General features: G+C 37.9%; 1 pseudogene; it reads right to left on the bottom strand.

Moving 5' to 3' along the window:
• Window positions 1-10,419: 10,419 nt before the first annotated feature.
• Window positions 10,420-11,150, bottom strand: LOC113490104 (annotated as a pseudogene).
• Window positions 11,151-11,826: the final 676 nt, after the last annotated feature.

Genomic DNA, 11,826 nt, shown 5'->3' with positions numbered 1-11,826 from the left:
GTATAAGAGACAGCACCACCACCACCACCACCACTAATGATAGTTGCTATTGTTATTATTATTATTATTATTATTATTATTATTATTATTATTATTATTATTATTATTATTCAGAGAATACTGATTCTAATTTATTAAGTGGTTTAAAATAAAGCAGATAACTGAAATGTGAAACTACGGCTGTTAAACTGTTAAGGAATACATTCTTCAGCACCGATATATTCATTTCACACATTGTAAATAAAATATGACTTATTTTTACAGACTCTTCTTCAAATTTTTACATTAGTGTATTCTACATTTCTAAAAGTCTTACACATATTCGTTACATATCATAACATGTCTTCTGTCAACAGATGGTGTTGTTGAATGCACAGCCAAGGTTTTTTAGCACCTGTGAGAATGGGGGAAAACATACTGTCCCAAGATATCCACAACCCACTCACAAGTATTAGGAAACCAGCATATGGAATTAAATTGATACAGATGTTTCTTCATTTTCAAATGCAGAATTCATTCTATGAGATTTTGAACCCAGATGATCACTTACAAAAAAACCTAAATCTGTGACTGAAATGATCCTGTCAGACACTGATGATGGATTAGGCTAAGGAAGAAAACGATGGTGTGAGCAAACACACTTGATTTCTTACTTGCAGATTGGTAGAGACATAGACATGGTGAGGTATTTTGGCTCAGTTGATAAGTGACATGTCATTAAGATGTGGTAATTTAGTTGCTTTCAATTATTTGCCTATAAAGTTCGTGCTGAAGCAGCTTCCTTTAGAGCAAAACAGGACCTGAGCAACTGAGTGTCCACAGAAAACTTCACTTCTGCAGGCTGCCCTTATATAGATAAACCCACTGAAATCACTATCTTTGTAGGCATGTTTTGTGGTGCTGTAACCACTGCCCCCTGCTTTACAATGCATCTAGTTTTATGGTTAATTCTGGTGATTTTTCACTGCCTCAAGCCGGAAAAGCAATAAAGCCAGCTCATAGGCTAGCTAGGTTGGGTGTTATTCCTGTTATGTATTATCAGGATAATAAAGAATGCCATGTATTGTAGAAGCAGTTCTGTCAGGCATTTTGTGTGTTCACTGTTACTAACTTTACTGTTACTAAAACCAAAGGACTAGGGTTTTTTTAATATTATTTTTAATACAGGCACTTAACTGAATGAGCATTCTTGCATTTGGAGTTTGCTTCTTAAAAAGTGTGAAAACAGCATGTAACATCTGCAGCCTATTTACCCGTGCAGAATTAAAACGGTGAGCAAGCATTGATCTTTCTGTGTGCTTAAGAGACTATTACAGGCAGTCTTGAATGTGTGTTTCTGACGATTATAATAGAGCAACTGATTTTGCTCTTACTGAGGCAGTGAGTTTAAAGCAAAGATATATACATAATCCTACCAAGTATTGTTTTTAAAAATGCTAAATGACACTGCATTAAATACTCAAATATTCTCAGTAGTTTTATTTTAAGGTCACTGTGGAAAACCGTTGACATGTAAAGTGAAGTAATTAGTGCCAGTTTTGTTTTTACTAATTGCTGTGATCAAAGAATTCATATAAATAATTCTTAATCAACAATGTCTCATTGTTTGAAATGAACAGTCTGTTTGGATAATTTATTATACTTATAGAACTAATTTATTTTTATTGCTATAAACTAAACTGAGATTCAGAGTTCAGACTGATTTTTCAGTGAGGAATACTGTTAATGTTTTTTTCTGTTTTGAGCAGAAGTCCCATGTTTACTGCTCAGACACCCAGCCACCAGATTGATGGGGGTGGCACGAAAAACTGAGTGAAAGATACCTCTGTGTTACTGCCTCAGAAGCAGTGGTCTCTATTTCTGGGATTATGTAACATTGATGTAAACACTATTTACTTGGAGAGCAGAGAATCCTTCTGTTAAATACATTCCATTAGCAACTCAAGAACAGGTGTCTGTATATGGCAATATGACCTGTCTTCCATATATCTTCTTTCAATTCAGGCATCCATCAAAGCATAAGAACAGTATTCAAATATCTGAACATTGTCTCACTATCTCTGAAGATCCTGTTTTGATACTTGAAAATAAATTCAGGTATTCCAAGTTAATCTTACTGAATTACGTATACAGTGTACCACAATACAAGTAATGTTTGATGGCACTTACAGGAAAGAAGGACCTTAAACATGCTAAAGTTCTAACAAGGAATCAAAGAGCAGATCCATAGCATAATCTAACACAGATTCTGTCTCGCATAGGGTTTTAATTTTTTTTTTTTCACAATGTCAGTGGAAAACATGAAGTGACGCTTTCAGAAATAGGTTCTCTATTAAAAAAAAAAAAAACCCACACCAGAAAAATATTTTTGTTTCTTAAAAAAAACATACACCCCCAAACTGGAAACCTGTAACAAAACCCACAAATATCTTACGAAGTACCTTTTAAAATTAACGCTACTACCCAAGGCCTAAATAACTGGGTTGTAAAGTAAGTGAAAAACTTTTATGACAAATATTTCTTTAGATCAAGAGCTAGTTGCTTGGAAATGTCTTTAAGCAAAAGCTGGTTCACCTCTGAGTTATCAGCATGCACCTCATATATGGTTATTTCCTTTTTTCTGTCACTTAAAGTCTATCAAGGTTCCAGATAGACTGTAAATCCAATTTTATTTAATCTGCTCCTAACCAGGCATCTTACCTAATCATGTACACTCATCCATGCTAGTGGAGGACTTGCTGAAGAAGGATTCATGTGATTCCACAAAAAACCCACACATTGAAGAAAAGATAGTTTATTCAGTAGAAGAGTTTTACAATTTATCAGAAATCTTAAAGAGACCAGGTTATAATAGGACAGAAAGGTGTAAGGTTCTCTCTGACCTTTGTTGAACTTAGTGAAGACTTAACGGGAAAACTAATTTGTGAAGAAAAAGTATGACATTAAGGATCCTTCATAACAGCAGAATTTACATGGGCCTTGGAATTTTTACAAAGATGTCTCATTTTATAGTGCATATGCATTGTAGTCTACTATCTTTTTCCTTACCCAGTTAGTGAGAAAATTTTGACTTGCAAGTGTGGTAAAGTATAATTTAGGGAGCCAGCTCAGTGATTGGTTTTTATATACCAGTGATTATAGAATCCCTCCACACACAATTTCGCACTGCTTTCTGGAGTTAGTTGCTTGTGAAGTTGTAATGAAGAAATTAAAGAAATTTGGCTCCTCAAATGGAAATAGTTACATCTAGTTTCAAAGTATAATCCTACACTTTCACACCATTTATTTATAGAATGTGTGAAGGACTAATATAGAAGAGAAATGTACAGTTTCAAAGACTACTATATGTGTGGGCTGGCCCATGGTAGGATTTACCACCGGTATTAATTGTAAAAACATTGTCTATGTTGCTATGTCTAATAGCAACAATCTGAAACAGAACATTACCCTATTTATTTTATTTTGAAGACTTCTGAATATTATTTTTGTAGCTTATAGTAGAATCTACCAGTGTGTTTAAGGGAGATGTTAACAATGAGATTTACTTGTTAACAAATACATTAACTTTAGATGTAGGTAAATTAGGATTCTTGTGGAGGCAGTGGAGAGAGATGCTCCTCAGCAAGCAGTTTGTAGCCCTGGGCTGCCTGGACATAGCCTTTCTGAAGACTTCCCACTTCCCCAATCCACCACCAGCAGAATTAGAATAATTTCTTCATTTGGCATACTGTAAGTGGATATCCATAAAACATCATCTCTTCTCCAATCTGGGGAGAAGAACTTGAGAAAAGAAACTGGGAGGCTGAAGACAGCCTGTGGAGTCCTGTACCCACCCTCGAGTTTGGCACTTTGAAATACAGCCTGTGGAGACAATGATGCCACCTGCCAAGAACCCATTTGATGTGATTTTCTCTCCATCACCTATTAGAGCTGCAAAGTGAGGTTCTATTCTTAAAATTAATTGGGATGAAAGAGCTTCAGTGTCAGGAAAACTGAAAGATCTGACAAATGTATCTTGTTCAGTCTTTGTACAGTAAATCAGTGCATTCTGATTTACAGAATGTGCAAAGATGCAATGAGCATTTCTGTAATAAAATTTCACACTTCCAAATATATATTATATGAGAAAGTACTCCTTCTGCATGAAGACAATTTCCCCAAATAAATGGATTTGATTATGCTCAGACAAATACATCATAAATCTAGAAATGAGAATCCAAGGTGACAAAATTAGTGGACTGATAATACCATTATCCTGTTATCATATATTATACAGCATGATGGATTGCAATCTAAATTTTCCAGTATGAACTTAAAGAGTTCTTCCTGCATTGTTGAAAGACAGAATTGTTGAAAACTTTTTATACCATACAATAGTATATCTTTGAACATATTAATCACCACATCTACATTTGGGTGTGTTCCTTATAATATTTCTATGGTTTTATACCACAATCTCCTCAAACATTTTCAAGGAAATCCACAGGAAAAGTTAGAGCTAACTGTATCTTTTGTGCAGAATCAGCTTTGAAATATCTATTACTGCCTGGCAGAAGTTCTTGTTAATGTTAATTGCAATGCTATGATTTCAGTTTTAAATGGTACTTTTTCATCCAAGCAAATGTATTTTAATAGCTTATTTGGCAAGAGATTTTTAGAAAAAGGGTTGAAAGAGAAAAGTTTTTCTTGTCCCAAAAACTTTTTATCAATTTTCCAGTTGCAAATCATGATTATAAGTCAAAATTGAAAGCATTTTCATAAATCACAAGTAAGTACATATATAAACACTCATGTTCTGGCTAGGTTTGGAGCTGTATCTGTGGGGATCACTGGGCTATGGTTTAGGCTGGTATGGACAGCAACCACTTCACAATGTTTAAGACTAAAAGAATGAGGTCTTTGAGATGTGCTTGTGTTTATCCTGATAAAGGATGTACTTATGACTGTGAAAAGGAGGATCTATGGCACAGACAGGCATGTTGAATGTACCTGAAGCTTTAACTGCCTTTCTGTGCCCCAGGCTTGAAGGAGGTAGTAAGGTAAGAATAAAGCCAAGGCAGAGCTGTAGCTACATTTGTCTGTGGACGAGGAAAGACACATGAACCATCTCTGCAGCTCAACTCTGGTGCAATGAGCAAGGAAGGATTCGGGCTAAGGCCAGCAGGTTTTTTAAGTCCATAGCTGGAGAGGTTAGTAGATCAGAAATAAGGTACTAATGTGAGGATGTGGATCAGGGGAGTTCTGAGGAGCCAAGTTTATGGCAAAATCCAGAAAGATTCACTACTTATTAAACCAGCTTTGACCATTACTACACAGATATCTTCTCCCTTTGTAGATTAATTACCATCCGTAGACTTTTTAAGTATCTATTAATTTCTGTTATCTTGCTATGTACATGAAAAGTCTGATTCTAAAAACCTTACTCTGCTGAACAACATATATAATTAAGTCTGAACTTGCATTTTTTTAGACCAGAGAATACCCTAACATTATTATTACAACACTATAGAAAATCTCAAATTGACTGACTTTTCTCCCAGCTTTTTCCCCAAAGTGCCAATGACTACAGTGGGGTGTTTTTCTCCTTCACAATATCATCAACTAGTGCCATGAAACGAGTGCTGACTTGTTTTCTAAGCAGAACACTGAAGATTGTGTGGCAACCTCAGCAAGGTGATGTACAGTGCTCAGGTTTGTTCTGTCACGCATGCAAGCATATATTGATTGTAGAGTGTACAATTGATAATGCATTTATAGAACAGTTGATTTTCTAGTGTTGATAACAAAGATTGTGCCTAACAGATATGCAAATGTTAGGCACAACAGAACTATACTAAATTCAGCTAATCAAGACTGCCTCCATTGACAATAAAAAGTTTTCACAACATAGCATTGCATTGCATTCCATTCCATTCCATTCCATCCCATAAGTTTTTCTAAAAGCTTCATGAAGCCATTTAACTAAATAGAAATGCAGCTTTCCTTTCTGTTTCTTGCTCCATATATTAGATTATTTTTTTATATTTTATGTGGAGATGTCAATGCATCTAGATTTACTTGTCAGTGAGATGGAAGCTGATAATGTCACTGGTTTCTGTCAGTGGATGAAAAGCAATTTTAATGGACAACAGGTTTTGAAAGTAGTCTCTGTGGTTTTATGTTTGCTTGTAGCTAAAACAAGGACAGCACTATAAGCAGTAACTATAGAGGTTTAGAAGACACCAGAAGATTCAACAGAGCTCAGAATAAAGCATCCTGGTGGAAGAATTAGTAGGTTATGTTGTCTGTAGGATTGGAGAAGGTAGGTAAGGGAAGTGTGGAACGAGAGTTTCTTCCCCTGGCTGTTAATCCTGTAAATTTCACATAATGAAATGTTATTCCTGCTTAGGGCTTATCTCAATTAATTTTTGTTCTGGTTTGAATGAGGGTTGGGGGTTTTGGGTAGCAAGGGAGGGGATTCCCTGTGAGAAGCTTCTCAAAGCTCCCAAAGCTTGAAGTTGGACCCACTTTTGCACCAAGGCCAGACCAATTAGTGATAGTGGCTGCACCTCTGTGATAACGTATTTAAGAAGGGGAACCTGTCAGAAGCTGTGGGAGTTGTGAGGACTTGCGAGGACAACACCAAGGTCAGTGGAAGAAAGGAGGACAAGGGGGAGCAGAGACTCTCCTGTATCCCATGGTGAGATAGCAGGGCTGCCCCCCACCACCCCCCATTTGTGGTGTGCCCAAAAAAGGCTGGGACCCTGTGGGAAGAATCCCCTACTGTGGTAGTTTGGCACTGGGAGGATTGCAACAGGTGGGGGTGACTCACACACCCATGGAAGTGAGTCATGTCGGAGATGGTTTGTGGAAGACTGTCTCCTGTGAGAGGGGGGCTGTGCTGGAGTAGTGGAGGAACAACAGAAGTTCTGCCCCCCATTCCCTGCCTACTACACTCTGGGGGTAGTAAGTGGAGCGGGGACAAAGCTAAGCCTGGGAAGAAGGGAGGAATGGGAGAAGGTGTTTTCACGATGTGGTAATGCTTCTCATGGTCCTACTCTGTCGGTTAAGTAGTATTGTTGTTAGTGACTGTATTAAATTTATGTTCTGTTTTTCTCCCCCTTAGAAGTCTGTCTTTTGCCTGTGCCATAATGGATCAGATCATTCCTCCCTGTACTTAGCTCGATTTCCTGGACCCTTTGCTTTATTTTACCCCTTCTCAGCACTAGGGGGGGTGGGGTGAGGTGTGGGGCAGAAAGGGAGAGTGAGTGGCACTCAGTTGTCCTCTGAACTCACAGACAATATAATTTGAAGTGTCAGGACTCCAGTCTTCACAGTTAACCTTATTTTTCCGGAGGCCGTGAGCTTAAGGTCTGAACTGAACATTTAAAAGAGCTAGAGATCTTCACACATGTAAGCAAAATGGTGTAAAACACTTTTTTGAGTTTAAATTGTCTATGGAGACATAAAGCATTTCACTCCAGATTCTTGATTCTCTCTGTAACTCTACAATAGCATATATTTGATTATATTTTTTTACTGTAAATCTTCACAAAGATAAAGTTTACCAGAAACCTTATTTGGCATGATTCACTGTAATTTCTGTAAATGACATCCAAATAAATTTTATCTGTATTTCGGATACAGTAAGCTCTGATCCAGCAACCACCATTTCCTTCTTATATGTACTTTGAGATCTTCTAGCATTTCTAGGGACAAACCGAATTTCCGTATAGGTTGAAGTTTTCTTTTCCACAAAAAATAGTTTCAAATAGCAATTTGTGCACTTGCGTAGCTTTAAACATAGAAGTAGTGATACAGATGTGAACAAGCTAAGTACCTATAGTTATATGTATATTGAGTATAATGACAAGGATGTTTTTATTCCATTTTAACAGACAGAAATAACAAAAAAATCCTCAAAAATCAAATTAAACCAATCAGATTATTCAGGGCTGGATTGTGCTACTCTTATAGCAATTTTATTTTGACTGATTACAGGGAACCACATGACTTTATGTGAATAAACATGGGATGGCTATAAATATGAGCTGACTTGGAGGGTATTTTAGTCAGCTGTTAGAACTATCATACTTCTTATTTTTTCCCTAAGAAAACAAAAGTTTAAGTAAAATAAACTCCCTGAAAAATTAGTTTGTTGTTTATATTCCAAGTGGAATGTAGATGAACCACAGGAATCAGGACACATGGGCTTTTAGCCTCAGTGTTTAAGAACATTTAGCCTAACCTCTGATATGATTGATATAAATAGTATATACCGGTATGCACATAAGCATGTGCAGATATGCATGTGTGATTTAGATGTGTATTTGGAGACAGAAACATCTTATACACCAAAGAGGCCCATTAGATTAAATTAATTTCAGCCACCACAATTTATATGACTTCATATTAAAAAAGTAGAGGCATGCATCTAATTAATTAGTATTAATACCTTTTGGGGGTATCAACCTTCTTCTCAGTCTGCTTACAGACTTGCAAAAGGCGTTCACTGTTATAAAGCCAGGACCCAGTGAGAAAGGAAATTTTTAGAGTGGTCCTTGGACCAGTAAGGATTCCTGTTCAGGGATGTCAGGGAGACAATATCCCCTCTCTCTCTTTTGACCTGAGTGGGTATGTGAGTGAAGGTACTGCACCACCACTGCAAGTGGGAGATGGGCAGAGATGCCCACCTCTCTTCTGCTCTACATCAACCACTCAGCTGCTGAATGGGACAGAGCTAGTGAAAAGCATGGTTGAATTTACAGTTAGGATTGCTGAAGCTGTCAGTAAAAAGACTCCCCACATCCCCATTTCAACAGCTCTGTAAAGTTACTCTGCATGGCTCATGTCTCCATAGGATATCCGTCCTACCAAATCCCAGGATGCAAACTAGACAGTCTGCCTGAAGTTTTTGTAGAATAAATTATTTCCTGTTCCCTCAACTTCTTGTGAATTTCTCTTTTTACTCCTAATTATTGTTACACCAGTACCTGACTGCAGAGAAATGTGCTGAATATCCCTCAATGCCCAGCACAGACCCATGGCTCATGATTCATTGTACTTCCAGGTCAAACCTGTCTTAGATACTACTACTGACTGTTTTACAATTGTAGTTGAAAATGCTCTGCTCAAATGACCACATGCTCTGCCTGTGAATTTTTAAGGAGGGATTTTTTAAGTTCACAGTTTTCAGATTCATCTATTTGAAAGAAATATTTATGTGAGGGATTCTTCAAATGGTGGCTGTAGCTAATGGGTACTGGGACTGGGAATCAAATCTGCAGAAATTCACTGTTCTTTGCCTTTTTTTCCCCAAGTCTTCACTGGTATCCTCACTGAAGATGAGACCTTCCAAGGGTTTATGGCATGAGGGGATATAGGAGGTGTTAACTCACCTACAGCTGCACTGAATGACTACAATATCAGTATCTCTGTCTACTCAGGAGCATGACAGAATTTCATCCTAAGAAAGTAATATAGTGGGCAGATCATGGGTTGTAGCTTACAGTCCAGAATAAAGGCTACAGATACAAACACAACATCCTCTCTTTGTATATCATTCTATATATTTCTTAACTTATAAACAAGTTAAATTTTCAACAATTTAATTATCAATTTAAAATTATCAAAATATGAAAGCAACAGTTATCTGTACTTTCAATATATTGAATTTTTGAAATATCATGTGTATGCATTGGTATACTAGTAAATATGTGAATACATGTTGAAATGATCCCCCTCCCCATGTATTTGAATTGTACCAAAGGACTGGCCAAAACTGCAGAGAAGTTTAAGTAGTCTGCTTCTGAGAATTTGGGATTAGTGACCATAATCAGACAGACAATGAGAGAAAATAAAATGCAATGTGACTGAATAGACCAGTTTAGTTGATGGCTCACCATTTTCTTCCTCTGTAATTTTGAAATTTCTTCATAGTGACCTACAGTCATTCCAACTTCTTAATATTTCTGCAATGGAAAGTTTGGAGATTCCTACAAAATTGGAAAAGAAATTCAAGGGAAGTAAGAGGTGATCAGGGTCCACACCCCAGATTGGAATGGACATGGTTTTGTAGGCTCACTGGAAATACTCTGTCTTGGGAGGGTGGTATCTCTCATTGTGGCTCATTAGGCCACCTAAGTGACACATAAAGATCACTGTTGATGCATATTTAACTTGCCATCAACACAAACCCCCAGATTTCTTTCTCTGGGGCTGCTCTCTAGCCTCTCAGCACCCAGTTCGTATGCATAAGCAGGATTACCTCATCCCAGGTGGAGAATCTGGCACTCATGCTTGTTAAGTTTCATATGGTGGGTGATTGCCCAGCTCTGTGGTCTATCCAGATCTCTCTGTGAGCTCTCTAGTCTATCCAGATCTTTCTGTTGAGGCATCTCTACCCTCGAGGGAGTCCACAGCTCCTCCTCAAAGAATCGTTGTCTTTAAATTCTCCTTTAAAAGCAAACTGATTTTCCGGTTTACCATCAGGGACTTTATATAGTCAGAACCAGTCAACTGTAGCCTCAAGATAACCCAGTTTGCGTTTCTTGACATCATCAATATAATGGATTTTCTGGGCTTCTGGGTTATCCACACTGATTGCAGTTATCTTCCGATCTGTGTCTCCTTCATCAACAAGAGCTAAAAGACCCATGACCTTCACCTGAACAATCTCACCAGAAGAATGAATCTTGAACCTATTTCACAAACATCAATAGGATCGTTATCCCCACAACATCCTGTAATGTTATCTATATGGCTTTTATCTTCCCAGGTCTGTGGAAGAGCACCGTAATGCCATATATAACCCTTGTGAGGAAAGATATTTGCCACATATTGAAGTTTGCTTTTCTTTATATCTTGTTAAATGGGATTCATTGGCTCCTCAGTGGCAATCTCCATTTTTGCATGCGTCCAACAAGGCACTTCTACAATCATATTAAACAGGACCTCAGTTCCAGTAGTCTTTGACCTCTTTGCTGGAATCTCTTTATCCTCTTTAGATCCAGCAGACAGTGGTATGTCATGGAATGTGGAAATATATTTACCATCTGCGTTCTTAAAGAAGAAGCGGTAATCGGGAGAGTTAGGCTGCACCCGCTGCTCATTGCCATAGCGGGCCATGGCACCAAAGCAGTGGCATGGTGGCCGCCCCCACCACTGTGCCACCAGCAATTTAGTATCGTCAGCAATCTTAATGTACATTTGACTGCATCCAGATAGTTTATGAAAAGCATTAGAGAGCACTGGTGCTCTTAAGCACCTAAAATTGAGCCCTGGTGAATCCCACTGGTGACTGGCCACCAGCCTGATGTTACTCCATTTACTAAAACTCTTTGAGCTTGACTTATCTGCCAGTTGGTCACCCAGTATTATGGAGTTCTGTAGCTGTATGCTGGACATTTTGTCCAGAAGGATACTGTGAGAGACAGTATCAAAATCTTTCCTGAAATCCAAACCCCCATATATCTGCTGGCTTCCCTTGGTCAACTAGATGGATGACTGTAACTTTCTGTGGCCATGGTGTCAAAGGGGGTCCAATACCAATTCACCCATCTGTGTACAATCCTTACCATGTGACAAATAATATGGAATTGTCACAGTGTCATTTTTACACCATGTCTCTGACTCTTCCAAATAATGTATGCAAAATGAGCCTTAGAGGCATGTCAAAAGGCCATTTTTGCACTGCTCAGAATGCCAGGCTAACAGCCTCAAATGATGGCTTTTATGCAATTCATCTTTTTGACGGAGTTTTAGAGTAGCCGAGTGAAACTAGAAGGGCATTGAAGATGAAGGCCAAGTCAAAATTGAAGATCTTATAAATCACTAGAGTTATCTGAT

Source organism: Athene cunicularia, assembly GCF_003259725.1.
Source record: "Athene cunicularia isolate RWA chromosome Z unlocalized genomic scaffold, athCun1 chrZ_part2, whole genome shotgun sequence".
In the NCBI taxonomy this organism is placed as follows: domain Eukaryota; kingdom Metazoa; phylum Chordata; class Aves; order Strigiformes; family Strigidae; genus Athene; species Athene cunicularia.
Note: the sequence above shows the minus strand (reverse complement) of the source record. Positions and strands in the feature narration are given on the sequence as shown.